We start from the raw sequence: 16,087 nt of genomic DNA on the forward strand, positions 1-16,087 counted from the left end.
ATTTTTTTCTCACGGGTACGAGTTACGCGGTTGCGGTTGACTTTTTCTTATTCGAAATCAGATTCTCTATAAAATGCACCTAATGGTTTCCTTTTAGCTTGAAATTTTTTTTTCTCGAAAATCCACAGTACCCTCCCTTGGAAAAATGACTCCGAAAAATCATGGCATTCGAAACAGATTTTTTTGCGATTTTTTTCTCACGGGTACGAGTTACGCGGTTGCGGTTGCCTTTTTCTTATTCGAAATCAGATTCTCTATAAAATGCACCTAATGGTTTCCTTTTAGCTTGAAATTTTTTTTTCTCGAAAATCCACAGTGCCCTCCCTTGGAAAAATTACTCCGAAAAATCATGGCATTCGAAACAGATTTTTGCGATTTTTTTCTCACGGGTACGAGTTACGCGGTTGCGGTTGACTTTTTCTTATTCGAAATCAGATTCTCTATAAAATGCACCTAATGGTTTCCTTTTAGCTTGAAATTTTTTTTTCTCGAAAATCCACAGTACCCTCCCTTGGAAAAATGACTCCGAAAAATCATGGCATTCGAAACAGATTTTTGCGATTTTTTTCTCACGGGTACGAGTTACGCGGTTGCGGTTGACTTTTTCTTATTCGAAATCAGATTCTCTATAAAATGCACCTAATGGTTACCTTTTAGCTTGAAATTTTTTTTTCTCGAAAATCCACAGTACCCTCCCTTGGAAAAATGACTCCGAAAAATCATATCATTCGAAACAGATTTTTTGCGATTTTTTTCTCACGGGTACGAGTTACGCGGTTGCGGTTGACTTTTTCTTATTCGAAATCTGATTCTCTATAAAATGCACCTAATGGTTTCCTTTTAGCTTGAAATTTTTTTTTCTCGAAAATCCACAGTACCTTCCCTTGGAAAAATGACTCCGAAAAATCATGGCATTCGAAACAGATTTTTGCGATTTTTTTCTCACGGGTACGAGTTACGCGGTTGCGGTTGACTTTTTCTTATTCGAAATCAGATTCTCTATAAAATGCACCTAATGGTTTCCTTTTAGCTTGAAATTTTTTTTTCTCGAAAATCCACAGTACCTTCCCTTGGAAAAATGACTCCGAAAAATCATGGCATTCGAAACAGATTTTTGCGATTTTTTTCTCACGGGTACGAGTTACGCGGTTGCGGTTGACTTTTTCTTATTCGAAATCAGATTCTCTATAAAATGCACCTAATGGTTTCCTTTTAGCTTGAAATTTTTTTTTCTCGAAAATCCACAGTACCCTCCCTTGGAAAAATGACTCCGAAAAATCATGGCATTCGAAACAGATTTTTTGCGATTTTTTTCTCACGGGTACGAGTTACGCGGTTGCGGTTGACTTTTTCTTATTCGAAATCAGATTCTCTATAAAATGCACCTAATGGTTTCCTTTTAGCTTGAAATTTTTTTTTCTCGAAAATCCACAGTACCCTCCCTTGGAAAAATGACTCCGAAAAATCATGGCATTCGAAACAGATTTTTTTGCGATTTTTTTCTCACGGGTACGAGTTACGCGGTTGCGGTTGCCTTTTTCTTATTCGAAATCAGATTCTCTATAAAATGCACCTAATGGTTTCCTTTTAGCTTGAAATTTTTTTTTCTCGAAAATCCACAGTGGATTCCCTCCCTTGGAAAAATTACTCCGAAAAATCATGGCATTCGAAACAGATTTTTGCGATTTTTTTCTCACGGGTACGAGTTACGCGGTTGCGGTTGACTTTTTCTTATTCGAAATCAGATTCTCTATAAAATGCACCTAATGGTTTCCTTTTAGCTTGAAATTTTTTTTTCTCGAAAATCCACAGTACCCTCCCTTGGAAAAATGACTCCGAAAAATCATGGCATTCGAAACAGATTTTTGCGATTTTTTTCTCACGGGTACGAGTTACGCGGTTGCGGTTGACTTTTTCTTATTCGAAATCAGATTCTCTATAAAATGCACCTAATGGTTACCTTTTAGCTTGAAATTTTTTTTTCTCGAAAATCCACAGTACCCTCCCTTGGAAAAATGACTCCGAAAAATCATGGCATTCGAAACAGATTTTTTGCGATTTTTTTCTCACGGGTACGAGTTACGCGGTTGCGGTTGACTTTTTCTTATTCGAAATCAGATTCTCTATAAAATGCACCTAATGGTTTCCTTTTAGCTTGAAATTTTTTTTTCTCGAAAATCCACAGTACCCTCCCTTGGAAAAATGACTCCGAAAAATCATGGCATTCGAAACAGATTTTTTGCGATTTTTTTCTCACGGGTACGAGTTACGCGGTTGCGGTTGACTTTTTCTTATTCGAAATCTGATTCTCTATAAAATGCACCTAATGGTTTCCTTTTAGCTTGAAATTTTTTTTTCTCGAAAATCCACAGTACCTTCCCTTGGAAAAATGACTCCGAAAAATCATGGCATTCGAAACAGATTTTTGCGATTTTTTTCTCACGGGTACGAGTTACGCGGTTGCGGTTGACTTTTTCTTATTCGAAATCAGATTCTCTATAAAATGCACCTAATGGTTTCCTTTTAGCTTGAAATTTTTTTTTCTCGAAAATCCACAGTACCTTCCCTTGGAAAAATGACTCCGAAAAATCATGGCATTCGAAACAGATTTTTGCGATTTTTTTCTCACGGGTACGAGTTACGCGGTTGCGGTTGACTTTTTCTTATTCGAAATCAGATTCTCTATAAAATGCACCTAATGGTTTCCTTTTAGCTTGAAATTTTTTTTTCTCGAAAATCCACAGTACCCTCCCTTGGAAAAATGACTCCGAAAAATCATGGCATTCGAAACAGATTTTTTGCGATTTTTTTCTCACGGGTACGAGTTACGCGGTTGCGGTTGACTTTTTCTTATTCGAAATCAGATTCTCTATAAAATGCACCTAATGGTTTCCTTTTAGCTTGAAATTTTTTTTTCTCGAAAATCCACAGTACCCTCCCTTGGAAAAATGACCGAAAAATCATGGCATTCGAAACAGATTTTTTTGCGATTTTTTTCTCACGGGTACGAGTTACGCGGTTGCGGTTGCCTTTTTCTTATTCGAAATCAGATTCTCTATAAAATGCACCTAATGGTTTCCTTTTAGCTTGAAATTTTTTTTTCTCGAAAATCCACAGTGGATTCCCTCCCTTGGAAAAATTACTCCGAAAAATCATGGCATTCGAAACAGATTTTTGCGATTTTTTTCTCACGGGTACGAGTTACGAGGTTGCGGTTGACTTTTTCTTATTCGAAATCAGATTCTCTATAAAATGCACCTAATGGTTTCCTTTTAGCTTGAAATTTTTTTTTCTCGAAAATCCACAGTACCTTCCCTTGGAAAAATGACTCCGAAAAATCATGGCATTCGAAACAGATTTTTGCGATTTTTTTCTCACGGGTACGAGTTACGCGGTTGCGGTTGACTTTTTCTTATTCGAAATCAGATTCTCTATAAAATGCACCTAATGGTTTCCTTTTAGCTTGAAATTTTTTTTTCTCGAAAATCCACAGTACCCTCCCTTGGAAAAATGACTCCGAAAAATCATGGCATTCGAAACAGATTTTTTGCGATTTTTTTCTCACGGGTACGAGTTACGCGGTTGCGGTTGACTTTTTCTTATTCGAAATCAGATTCTCTATAAAATGCACCTAATGGTTTCCTTTTAGCTTGAAATTTTTTTTTCTCGAAAATCCACAGTACCCTCCCTTGGAAAAATGACTCCGAAAAATCATGGCATTCGAAACAGATTTTTTTTGCGATTTTTTTCTCACGGGTACGAGTTACGCGGTTGCGGTTGACTTTTTCTTATTCGAAATCTGATTCTCTATAAAATGCACCTAATGGTTTCCTTTTAGCTTGAAATTTTTTTTTCTCGAAAATCCACAGTACCTTCCCTTGGAAAAATGACTCCGAAAAATCATGGCATTCGAAACAGATTTTTGCGATTTTTTTCTCACGGGTACGAGTTACGCGGTTGCGGTTGACTTTTTCTTATTCGAAATCAGATTCTCTATAAAATGCACCTAATGGTTTCCTTTTAGCTTGAAATTTTTTTTTCTCGAAAATCCACAGTACCCTCCCTTGGAAAAATGACTCCGAAAAATCATGGCATTCGAAACAGATTTTTTGCGATTTTTTTCTCACGGGTACGAGTTACGCGGTTGCGGTTGACTTTTTCTTATTCGAAATCAGATTCTCTATAAAATGCACCTAATGGTTTCCTTTTAGCTTGAAATTTTTTTTTCTCGAAAATCCACAGTACCCTCCCTTGGAAAAATGACTCCGAAAAATCATGGCATTCGAAACAGATTTTTGCGATTTTTTTCTCACGGGTACGAGTTACGCGGTTGCGGTTGACTTTTTCTTATTCGAAATCAGATTCTCTATAAAATGCACCTAATGGTTTCCTTTTAGCTTGAAATTTTTTTTTCTCGAAAATCCACAGTACCCTCCCTTGGAAAAATGACTCCGAAAAATCATGGCATTCGAAACAGATTTTTGCGATTTTTTTCTCACGGGTACGAGTTACGCGGTTGCGGTTGACTTTTTCTTATTCGAAATCAGATTCTCTATAAAATGCACCTAATGGTTACCTTTTAGCTTGAAATTTTTTTTTCTCGAAAATCCACAGTACCCTCCCTTGGAAAAATGACTCCGAAAAATCATATCATTCGAAACAGATTTTTTGCGATTTTTTTCTCACGGGTACGAGTTACGCGGTTGCGGTTGACTTTTTCTTATTCGAAATCTGATTCTCTATAAAATGCACCTAATGGTTTCCTTTTAGCTTGAAATTTTTTTTTCTCGAAAATCCACAGTACCTTCCCTTGGAAAAATGACTCCGAAAAATCATGGCATTCGAAACAGATTTTTGCGATTTTTTTCTCACGGGTACGAGTTACGCGGTTGCGGTTGACTTTTTCTTATTCGAAATCAGATTCTCTATAAAATGCACCTAATGGTTTCCTTTTAGCTTGAAATTTTTTTTTCTCGAAAATCCACAGTACCCTCCCTTGGAAAAATGACTCCGAAAAATCATGGCATTCGAAACAGATTTTTTGCGATTTTTTTCTCACGGGTACGAGTTACGCGGTTGCGGTTGACTTTTTCTTATTCGAAATCAGATTCTCTATAAAATGCACCTAATGGTTTCCTTTTAGCTTGAAATTTTTTTTTCTCGAAAATCCACAGTACCCTCCCTTGGAAAAATGACTCCGAAAAATCATGGCATTCGAAACAGATTTTTTTTGCGATTTTTTTCTCACGGGTACGAGTTACGCGGTTGCGGTTGACTTTTTCTTATTCGAAATCAGATTCTCTATAAAATGCACCTAATGGTTTCCTTTTAGCTTGAAGTTTTTTTTTCTCGAAAATCCACAGTACCCTCCCTTGGAAAAATTACTCCGAAAAATCATGGCATTCGAAACAGATTTTTGCGATTTTTTTCTCACGGGTACGAGTTACGCGGTTGCGGTTGACTTTTTCTTATTCGAAATCAGATTCTCTATAAAATGCACCTAATGGTTTCCTTTTAGCTTGAAATTTTTTTTTCTCGAAAATCCACAGTACCCTCCCTTGGAAAAATGACTCCGAAAAATCATGGCATTCGAAACAGATTTTTGCGATTTTTTTCTCACGGGTACGAGTTACGCGGTTGCGGTTGACTTTTTCTTATTCGAAATCAGATTCTCTATAAAATGCACCTAATGGTTTCCTTTTAGCTTGAAATTTTTTTTTCTCGAAAATCCACAGTACCCTCCCTTGGAAAAATGACTCCGAAAAATCATGGCATTCGAAACAGATTTTTGCGATTTTTTTCTCACGGGTACGAGTTACGCGGTTGCGGTTGACTTTTTCTTATTCGAAATCAGATTCTCTATAAAATGCACCTAATGGTTACCTTTTAGCTTGAAATTTTTTTTTCTCGAAAATCCACAGTACCCTCCCTTGGAAAAATGACTCCGAAAAATCATATCATTCGAAACAGATTTTTTGCGATTTTTTTCTCACGGGTACGAGTTACGCGGTTGCGGTTGACTTTTTCTTATTCGAAATCTGATTCTCTATAAAATGCACCTAATGGTTTCCTTTTAGCTTGAAATTTTTTTTTCTCGAAAATCCACAGTACCTTCCCTTGGAAAAATGACTCCGAAAAATCATGGCATTCGAAACAGATTTTTGCGATTTTTTTCTCACGGGTACGAGTTACGCGGTTGCGGTTGACTTTTTCTTATTCGAAATCAGATTCTCTATAAAATGCACCTAATGGTTTCCTTTTAGCTTGAAATTTTTTTTTCTCGAAAATCCACAGTACCCTCCCTTGGAAAAATGACTCCGAAAAATCATGGCATTCGAAACAGATTTTTTGCGATTTTTTTCTCACGGGTACGAGTTACGCGGTTGCGGTTGACTTTTTCTTATTCGAAATCAGATTCTCTATAAAATGCACCTAATGGTTTCCTTTTAGCTTGAAATTTTTTTTTCTCGAAAATCCACAGTACCCTCCCTTGGAAAAATGACTCCGAAAAATCATGGCATTCGAAACAGATTTTTTTTGCGATTTTTTTCTCACGGGTACGAGTTACGCGGTTGCGGTTGACTTTTTCTTATTCGAAATCAGATTCTCTATAAAATGCACCTAATGGTTTCCTTTTAGCTTGAAGTTTTTTTTTCTCGAAAATCCACAGTACCCTCCCTTGGAAAAATTACTCCGAAAAATCATGGCATTCGAAACAGATTTTTGCGATTTTTTTCTCACGGGTACGAGTTACGCGGTTGCGGTTGACTTTTTCTTATTCGAAATCAGATTCTCTATAAAATGCACCTAATGGTTTCCTTTTAGCTTGAAATTTTTTTTTCTCGAAAATCCACAGTACCCTCCCTTGGAAAAATGACTCCGAAAAATCATGGCATTCGAAACAGATTTTTGCGATTTTTTTCTCACGGGTACGAGTTACGCGGTTGCGGTTGACTTTTTCTTATTCGAAATCAGATTCTCTATAAAATGCACCTAATGGTTTCCTTTTAGCTTGAAATTTTTTTTTCTCGAAAATCCACAGTACCCTCCCTTGGAAAAATGACTCCGAAAAATCATGGCATTCGAAACAGATTTTTGCGATTTTTTTCTCACGGGTACGAGTTACGCGGTTGCGGTTGACTTTTTCTTATTCGAAATCAGATTCTCTATAAAATGCACCTAATGGTTTCCTTTTAGCTTGAAATTTTTTTTTCTCGAAAATCCACAGTACCCTCCCTTGGAAAAATGACTCCGAAAAATCATGGCATTCGAAACAGATTTTTTTGCGATTTTTTTCTCACGGGTACGAGTTACGCGGTTGCGGTTGCCTTTTTCTTATTCGAAATCAGATTCTCTATAAAATGCACCTAATGGTTTCCTTTTAGCTTGAAATTTTTTTTTCTCGAAAATCCACAGTGGATTCCCTCCCTTGGAAAAATTACTCCGAAAAATCATGGCATTCGAAACAGATTTTTGCGATTTTTTTCTCACGGGTACGAGTTACGCGGTTGCGGTTGACTTTTTCTTATTCGAAATCAGATTCTCTATAAAATGCACCTAATGGTTTCCTTTTAGCTTGAAATTTTTTTTTCTCGAAAATCCACAGTACCCTCCCTTGGAAAAATGACTCCGAAAAATCATGGCATTCGAAACAGATTTTTGCGATTTTTTTCTCACGGGTACGAGTTACGCGGTTGCGGTTGACTTTTTCTTATTCGAAATCAGATTCTCTATAAAATGCACCTAATGGTTACCTTTTAGCTTGAAATTTTTTTTTCTCGAAAATCCACAGTACCCTCCCTTGGAAAAATGACTCCGAAAAATCATATCATTCGAAACAGATTTTTTGCGATTTTTTTCTCACGGGTACGAGTTACGCGGTTGCGGTTGACTTTTTCTTATTCGAAATCTGATTCTCTATAAAATGCACCTAATGGTTTCCTTTTAGCTTGAAATTTTTTTTTTCGAAAATCCACAGTACCTTCCCTTGGAAAAATGACTCCGAAAAATCATGGCATTCGAAACAGATTTTTGCGATTTTTTTCTCACGGGTACGAGTTACGCGGTTGCGGTTGACTTTTTCTTATTCGAAATCAGATTCTCTATAAAATGCACCTAATGGTTTCCTTTTAGCTTGAAATTTTTTTTTCTCGAAAATCCACAGTACCCTCCCTTGGAAAAATGACTCCGAAAAATCATGGCATTCGAAACAGATTTTTTGCGATTTTTTTCTCACGGGTACGAGTTACGCGGTTGCGGTTGACTTTTTCTTATTCGAAATCAGATTCTCTATAAAATGCACCTAATGGTTTCCTTTTAGCTTGAAATTTTTTTTTCTCGAAAATCCACAGTACCCTCCCTTGGAAAAATGACTCCGAAAAATCATGGCATTCGAAACAGATTTTTTTTTGCGATTTTTTTCTCACGGGTACGAGTTACGCGGTTGCGGTTGACTTTTTCTTATTCGAAATCAGATTCTCTATAAAATGCACCTAATGGTTTCCTTTTAGCTTGAAGTTTTTTTTTCTCGAAAATCCACAGTACCCTCCCTTGGAAAAATTACTCCGAAAAATCATGGCATTCGAAACAGATTTTTGCGATTTTTTTCTCACGGGTACGAGTTACGCGGTTGCGGTTGACTTTTTCTTATTCGAAATCAGATTCTCTATAAAATGCACCTAATGGTTTCCTTTTAGCTTGAAATTTTTTTTTCTCGAAAATCCACAGTACCCTCCCTTGGAAAAATGACTCCGAAAAATCATGGCATTCGAAACAGATTTTTGCGATTTTTTTCTCACGGGTACGAGTTACGCGGTTGCGGTTGACTTTTTCTTATTCGAAATCAGATTCTCTATAAAATGCACCTAATGGTTTCCTTTTAGCTTGAAATTTTTTTTTCTCGAAAATCCACAGTACCCTCCCTTGGAAAAATGACTCCGAAAAATCATGGCATTCGAAACAGATTTTTGCGATTTTTTTCTCACGGGTACGAGTTACGCGGTTGCGGTTGACTTTTTCTTATTCGAAATCAGATTCTCTATAAAATGCACCTAATGGTTTCCTTTTAGCTTGAAATTTTTTTTTCTCGAAAATCCACAGTACCCTCCCTTGGAAAAATGACTCCGAAAAATCATGGCATTCAAAACAGATTTTTTTCTTTTTTCTCACGGGTACGAGTTATTTTTCTTAGTCGAAAACAGATTCTCTATAAAATGCACCTAATGGTTTCCTTTTAGCTTGAAATTTTTTTTTCTCGAAAATCCACAGTACCCTCCCTTGGAAAAATGACTCCGAAAAATCATGGCATTCGAAACAGATTTTTTCGATTTTTTTCTCACTGGTACGAGTTACGCGGTTGCGGTTGACTTTTTCTTATTCGAAATCAGATTCTCTATAAAATGCACCTAATGGTTTCCTTTTAGCTTGAAATTTTTTTTTCTCGAAAATCCACAGTACACTCCCTTGGAAAAATGACTCCGAAAAATCATGGCATTCGAAACAGATTTTTGCGATTTTTTTCTCACGGGTACGAGTTACGCGGTTGCGGTTGACTTTTTCTTATTCGAAATCAGATTTTCTATAAAATGCACCTAATGGTTACCTTTTAGCTTGAAATTTTTTTTTCTCGAAAATCCACAGTACCCTCCCTTGGAAAAATGACTCCGAAAAATCATATCATTCGAAACAGATTTTTGCGATTTTTTTCTCACGGGTACGAGTTACGCGGTTGCGGTTGACTTTTTCTTATTCGAAATCTGATTCTCTATAAAATGCACCTAATGGTTTCCTTTTAGCTTGAAATTTTTTTTTCTCGAAAATCCACAGTACCCTCCCTTGGAAAAATGACTCCGAAAAATCATGGCATTCGAAACAGATTTTTGCGATTTTTTTCTCACGGGTACGAGTTACGCGGTTGCGGTTGACTTTTTCTTATTCGAAATCAGATTCTCTATAAAATGCACCTAATGGTTTCCTTTTAGCTTGAAATTTTTTTTTCTCGAAAATCCACAGTACCCTCCCTTGGAAAAATGACTCCGAAAAATCATGGCATTCGAAACAGATTTTTTGCGATTTTTTTCTCACGGGTACGAGTTACGCGGTTGCGGTTGACTTTTTCTTATTCGAAATCAGATTCTCTATAAAATGCACCTAATGGTTTCCTTTTAGCTTGAAATTTTTTTTTCTCGAAAATCCACAGTACCCTCCCTTGGAAAAATGACTCCGAAAAATCATGGCATTCGAAACAGATTTTTGCGATTTTTTTCTCACGGGTACGAGTTACGCGGTTGCGGTTGACTTTTTCTTATTCGAAATCAGATTCTCTATAAAATGCACCTAATGGTTTCCTTTTAGCTTGAAATTTTTTTTTCTCGAAAATCCACAGTACCCTCCCTTGGAAAAATGACTCCGAAAAATCATGGCATTCGAAACAGATTTTTGCGATTTTTTTCTCACGGGTACGAGTTACGCGGTTGCGGTTGACTTTTTCTTATTCGAAATCAGATTCTCTATAAAATGCACCTAATGGTTTCCTTTTAGCTCGAAATTTTTTTTTCTCGAAAATCCACAGTACCCTAACTTGGAAAAATGACTCCGAAAAATCATGGCATTCGAAACAGATTTTTGCGATTTTTTTCTCACGGGTACGACTTACGCGGTTGCGGTTGACTTTTTCTTATTCGAAATCAGATTCTCTATAAAATGCACCTAATGGTTTCCTTTTAGCTTGAAATTTTTTTTTATCGAAAATCCACAGTACCCTCCCTTGGAAAAATGACTCCGAAAAATCATGGCATTCGAAACAGATTTTTGCGATTTTTTTCTCACGGGTACGAGTTACGCGGTTGCGGTTGACTTTTTCTTATTCGAAATCAGATTCTCTATAAAATGCACCTAATGGTTTCCTTTTAGCTTGAAATTTTTTTTTCTCGAAAATCCACAGTACCCTCCCTTGGAAAAATAACTCCGAAAAATCATGGCATTCAAAACAGATTTTTTTCTCACGGGTACGAGTTATTTTTCTTAGTCGAAAACAGATTCTCTATAAAATGCACCTAATGGTTTCCTTTTAGCTTGAAATTTTTTTTTCTCGAAAATCCACAGTACCCTCCCTTGGAAAAATGACTCCGAAAAATCATGGCATTCGAAACAGATTTTTGCGATTTTTTTCTCACGGGTACGAGTTACGCGGTTGCGGTTGACTTTTTCTTATTCGAAATCAGATTCTCTATAAAATGCACCTAATGGTTTCCTTTTAGCTTGAAATGTTTTTTTCTCGAAAATCCACAATACCCTCCCTTGGAAAAATGACTCCGAAAAATCATGGCATTCGAAACAGATTTTTGTGATTTTTTTCTCACGGGTACGAGTTACGCGGTTGCGGTTGACTTTTTCTTATTCGAAATCAGATTCTCTATAAAATGCACCTAATGGTTTCCTTTTAGCTTGAAATTTTTTTTCTCGAAAATCCACAGTACCCTCCCTTGGAAAAATGACTCCGAAAAATCATGGCATTCGAAACAGATTTTTTCGATTTTTTTCTCACGGGTACGAGTTACGCGGTTGCGGTTGACTTTTTCTTATTCGAAATCAGATTCTCTATAAAATGCACCTAATGGTTTCCTTTTAGCTTGAAATTTTTTTTTATCGAAAATCCACAGTACCCTCCCTTGGAAAAATGACTCCGAAAAATCATGGCATTCGAAACAGATTTTTGCGATTTTTTTCTCACGGGTACGAGTTACGCGGTTGCGGTTGACTTTTTCTTATTCGAAATCAGATTCTCTATAAAATGCACCTAATGGTTTCCTTTTAGCTTGAAATTTTTTTTTCTCGAAAATCCACAGTACCCTCCCTTGGAAAAATGACTCCGAAAAATCATGGCATTCAAAACAGATTTTTTTCTCACGGGTACGAGTTATTTTTCTTAGTCGAAAACAGATTCTCTATAAAATGCACCTAATGGTTTCCTTTTAGCTTGAAATTTTTTTTTCTCGAAAATCCACAGTACCCTCCCTTGGAAAAATGACTCCGAAAAATCATGGCATTCGAAACAGATTTTTGCGATTTTTTTCTCACGGGTACGAGTTACGCGGTTGCGGTTGACTTTTTCTTATTCGAAATCAGATTCTCTATAAAATGCACCTAATGGTTTCCTTTTAGCTTGAAATTTTTTTTTCTCGAAAATCCACAGTACCCTCCCTTGGAAAAATGACTCCGAAAAATCATGGCATTCGAAACAGATTTTTGCGATTTTTTTCTCACGGGTACGAGTTACGCGGTTGCGGTTGACTTTTTCTTATTCGAAATCAGATTCTCTATAAAATGCACCTAATGGTTTCCTTTTAGCTCGAAATTTTTTTTTCTCGAAAATCCACAGTACCCTAACTTGGAAAAATGACTCCGAAAAATCATGGCATTCGAAACAGATTTTTGCGATTTTTTTCTCACGGGTACGACTTACGCGGTTGCGGTTGACTTTTTCTTATTCGAAATCAGATTCTCTATAAAATGCACCTAATGGTTTCCTTTTAGCTTGAAATTTTTTTTTATCGAAAATCCACAGTACCCTCCCTTGGAAAAATGACTCCGAAAAATCATGGCATTCGAAACAGATTTTTGCGATTTTTTTCTCACGGGTACGAGTTACGCGGTTGCGGTTGACTTTTTCTTATTCGAAATCAGATTCTCTATAAAATGCACCTAATGGTTTCCTTTTAGCTTGAAATTTTTTTTTCTCGAAAATCCACAGTACCCTCCCTTGGAAAAATAACTCCGAAAAATCATGGCATTCAAAACAGATTTTTTTCTCACGGGTACGAGTTATTTTTCTTAGTCGAAAACAGATTCTCTATAAAATGCACCTAATGGTTTCCTTTTAGCTTGAAATTTTTTTTTCTCGAAAATCCACAGTACCCTCCCTTGGAAAAATGACTCCGAAAAATCATGGCATTCGAAACAGATTTTTGCGATTTTTTTCTCACGGGTACGAGTTACGCGGTTGCGGTTGACTTTTTCTTATTCGAAATCAGATTCTCTATAAAATGCACCTAATGGTTTCCTTTTAGCTTGAAATGTTTTTTTCTCGAAAATCCACAATACCCTCCCTTGGAAAAATGACTCCGAAAAATCATGGCATTCGAAACAGATTTTTGTGATTTTTTTCTCACGGGTACGAGTTACGCGGTTGCGGTTGACTTTTTCTTATTCGAAATCAGATTCTCTATAAAATGCACCTAATGGTTTCCTTTTAGCTTGAAATTTTTTTTCTCGAAAATCCACAGTACCCTCCCTTGGAAAAATGACTCCGAAAAATCATGGCATTCGAAACAGATTTTTTCGATTTTTTTCTCACGGGTACGAGTTACGCGGTTGCGGTTGACTTTTTCTTATTCGAAATCAGATTCTCTATAAAATGCACCTAATGGTTTCCTTTTAGCTTGAAATTTTTTTTTATCGAAAATCCACAGTACCCTCCCTTGGAAAAATGACTCCGAAAAATCATGGCATTCGAAACAGATTTTTGCGATTTTTTTCTCACGGGTACGAGTTACGCGGTTGCGGTTGACTTTTTCTTATTCGAAATCAGATTCTCTATAAAATGCACCTAATGGTTTCCTTTTAGCTTGAAATTTTTTTTTCTCGAAAATCCACAGTACCCTCCCTTGGAAAAATGACTCCGAAAAATCATGGCATTCAAAACAGATTTTTTTCTCACGGGTACGAGTTATTTTTCTTAGTCGAAAACAGATTCTCTATAAAATGCACCTAATGGTTTCCTTTTAGCTTGAAATTTTTTTTTCTCGAAAATCCACAGTACCCTCCCTTGGAAAAATGACTCCGAAAAATCATGGCATTCGAAACAGATTTTTGCGATTTTTTTCTCACGGGTACGAGTTACGCGGTTGCGGTTGACTTTTTCTTATTCGAAATCAGATTCTCTATAAAATGCACCTAATGGTTTCCTTTTAGCTTGAAATTTTTTTTTCTCGAAAATCCACAGTACCCTCCCTTGGAAAAATGACTCCGAAAAATCATGGCATTCAAAACAGATTTTTTTCTTTTTTCTCACGGGTACGAGTTATTTTTCTTAGTCGAAAACAGATTCTCTATAAAATGCACCTAATGGTTTCCTTTTAGCTTGAAATTTTTTTTTTTCGAAAATCCACAGTACCCTCCGTTGGAAAAATGACTCCGAAAAATCATGGCATTCGAAACAGATTTTTTCGATTTTTTTCTCACTGGTACGAGTTACGCGGTTGCGGTTGACTTTTTCTTATTCGAAATCAGATTCTCTATAAAATGCACCTAATGGTTTCCTTTTAGCTTGAAATTTTTTTTTCTCGAAAATCCACAGTACACTCCCTTGGAAAAATGACTCCGAAAAATCATGGCATTCGAAACAGATTTTTGCGATTTTTTTCTCACGGGTACGAGTTACGCGGTTGCGGTTGACTTTTTCTTATTCGAAATCAGATTTTCTATAAAATGCACCTAATGGTTACCTTTTAGCTTGAAATTTTTTTTTCTCGAAAATCCACAGTACCCTACGTTACAAGTAGCATTTTGGAGTCAAATTGAACCCTCCCTTGGAAAAATGACTCCGAAAAATCATGGCATTCGAAACAGATTTTTGCGATTTTTTTCTCACGGGTACGAGTTACGCGGTTGCGGTTGACTTTTTCTTATTCGAAATCAGATTCTCTATAAAATGCACCTAATGGTTTCCTTTTAGCTTGAAATTTTTTTTTATCGAAAATCCACAGTACCCTCCCTTGGAAAAATGACTCCGAAAAATCATGGCATTCGAAACAGATTTTTGCGATTTTTTTCTCACGGGTACGAGTTACGCGGTTGCGGTTGACTTTTTCTTATTCGAAATCAGATTCTCTATAAAATGCACCTAATGGTTTCCTTTTAGCTTGAAATTTTTTTTTCTCGAAAATCCACAGTACCCTCCCTTGGAAAAATGACTCCGAAAAATCATGGCATTCGAAACAGATTTTTGCGATTTTTTTCTCACGGGTACGAGTTACGCGGTTGCGGTTGACTTTTTCTTATTCGAAATCAGATTCTCTATAAAATGCACCTAATGGTTTCCTTTTAGCTTGAAATTTTTTTTTCTCGAAAATCCACAGTACCCTCCCTTGGAAAAATGACTCCGAAAAATCATGGCATTCAAAACAGATTTTTTTCTTTTTTCTCACGGGTACGAGTTATTTTTCTTAGTCGAAAACAGATTCTCTATAAAATGCACCTAATGGTTTCCTTTTAGCTTGAAAATTTTTTTTTTCGAAAATCCACAGTACACTCCCTTGGAAAAATGACTCCGAAAAATCATGGCATTCGAAACAGATTTTTGCGATTTTTTTCTCACGGGTACGAGTTACGCGGTTGCGGTTGACTTTTTCTTATTCGAAATCAGATTTTCTATAAAATGCACCTAATGGTTACCTTTTAGCTTGAAATTTTTTTTTCTCGAAAATCCACAGTACCCTACGTTACAAGTAGCATTTTGGAGTCAAATTGAACCCTCCCTTGGAAAAATGACTCCGAAAAATCATATCATTCGAAACAGATTTTTGCGATTTTTTTCTCACGGGTACGAGTTACGCGGTTGCGGTTGACTTTTTCTTATTCGAAATCTGATTCTCTATAAAATGCACCTAATGGTTTCCTTTTAGCTTGAAATTTTTTTTTCTCGAAAATCCACAGTACCCTCCCTTGGAAAAATGACTCCGAAAAATCATGGCATTCGAAACAGATTTTTGCGATTTTTTTCTCACGGGTACGAGTTACGCGGTTGCGGTTGACTTTTTCTTATTCGAAATCAGATTCTCTATAAAATGCACCTAATGGTTTCCTTTTAGCTTGAAATTTTTTTTTCTCGAAAATCCACAGTACCCTCCCTTGGAAAAATGACTCCGAAAAATCATGGCATTCGAAACAGATTTTTTGCGATTTTTTTCTCACGGGTACGAGTTACGCGGTTGCGGTTGACTTTTTCTTATTCGAAATCAGATTCTCTATAAAATGCACCTAATGGTTTCCTTTTAGCTTGAAATTTTTTTTTCTCGAAAATCCACAG

The sequence above is a fragment of the Pholcus phalangioides genome, unplaced genomic scaffold, assembly GCF_987345545.1.
Source record: "Pholcus phalangioides strain wild (caught in Gottingen) unplaced genomic scaffold, Ppha-v1.0 ptg000004l_1, whole genome shotgun sequence".
Lineage (NCBI taxonomy): Eukaryota > Metazoa > Arthropoda > Arachnida > Araneae > Pholcidae > Pholcus > Pholcus phalangioides.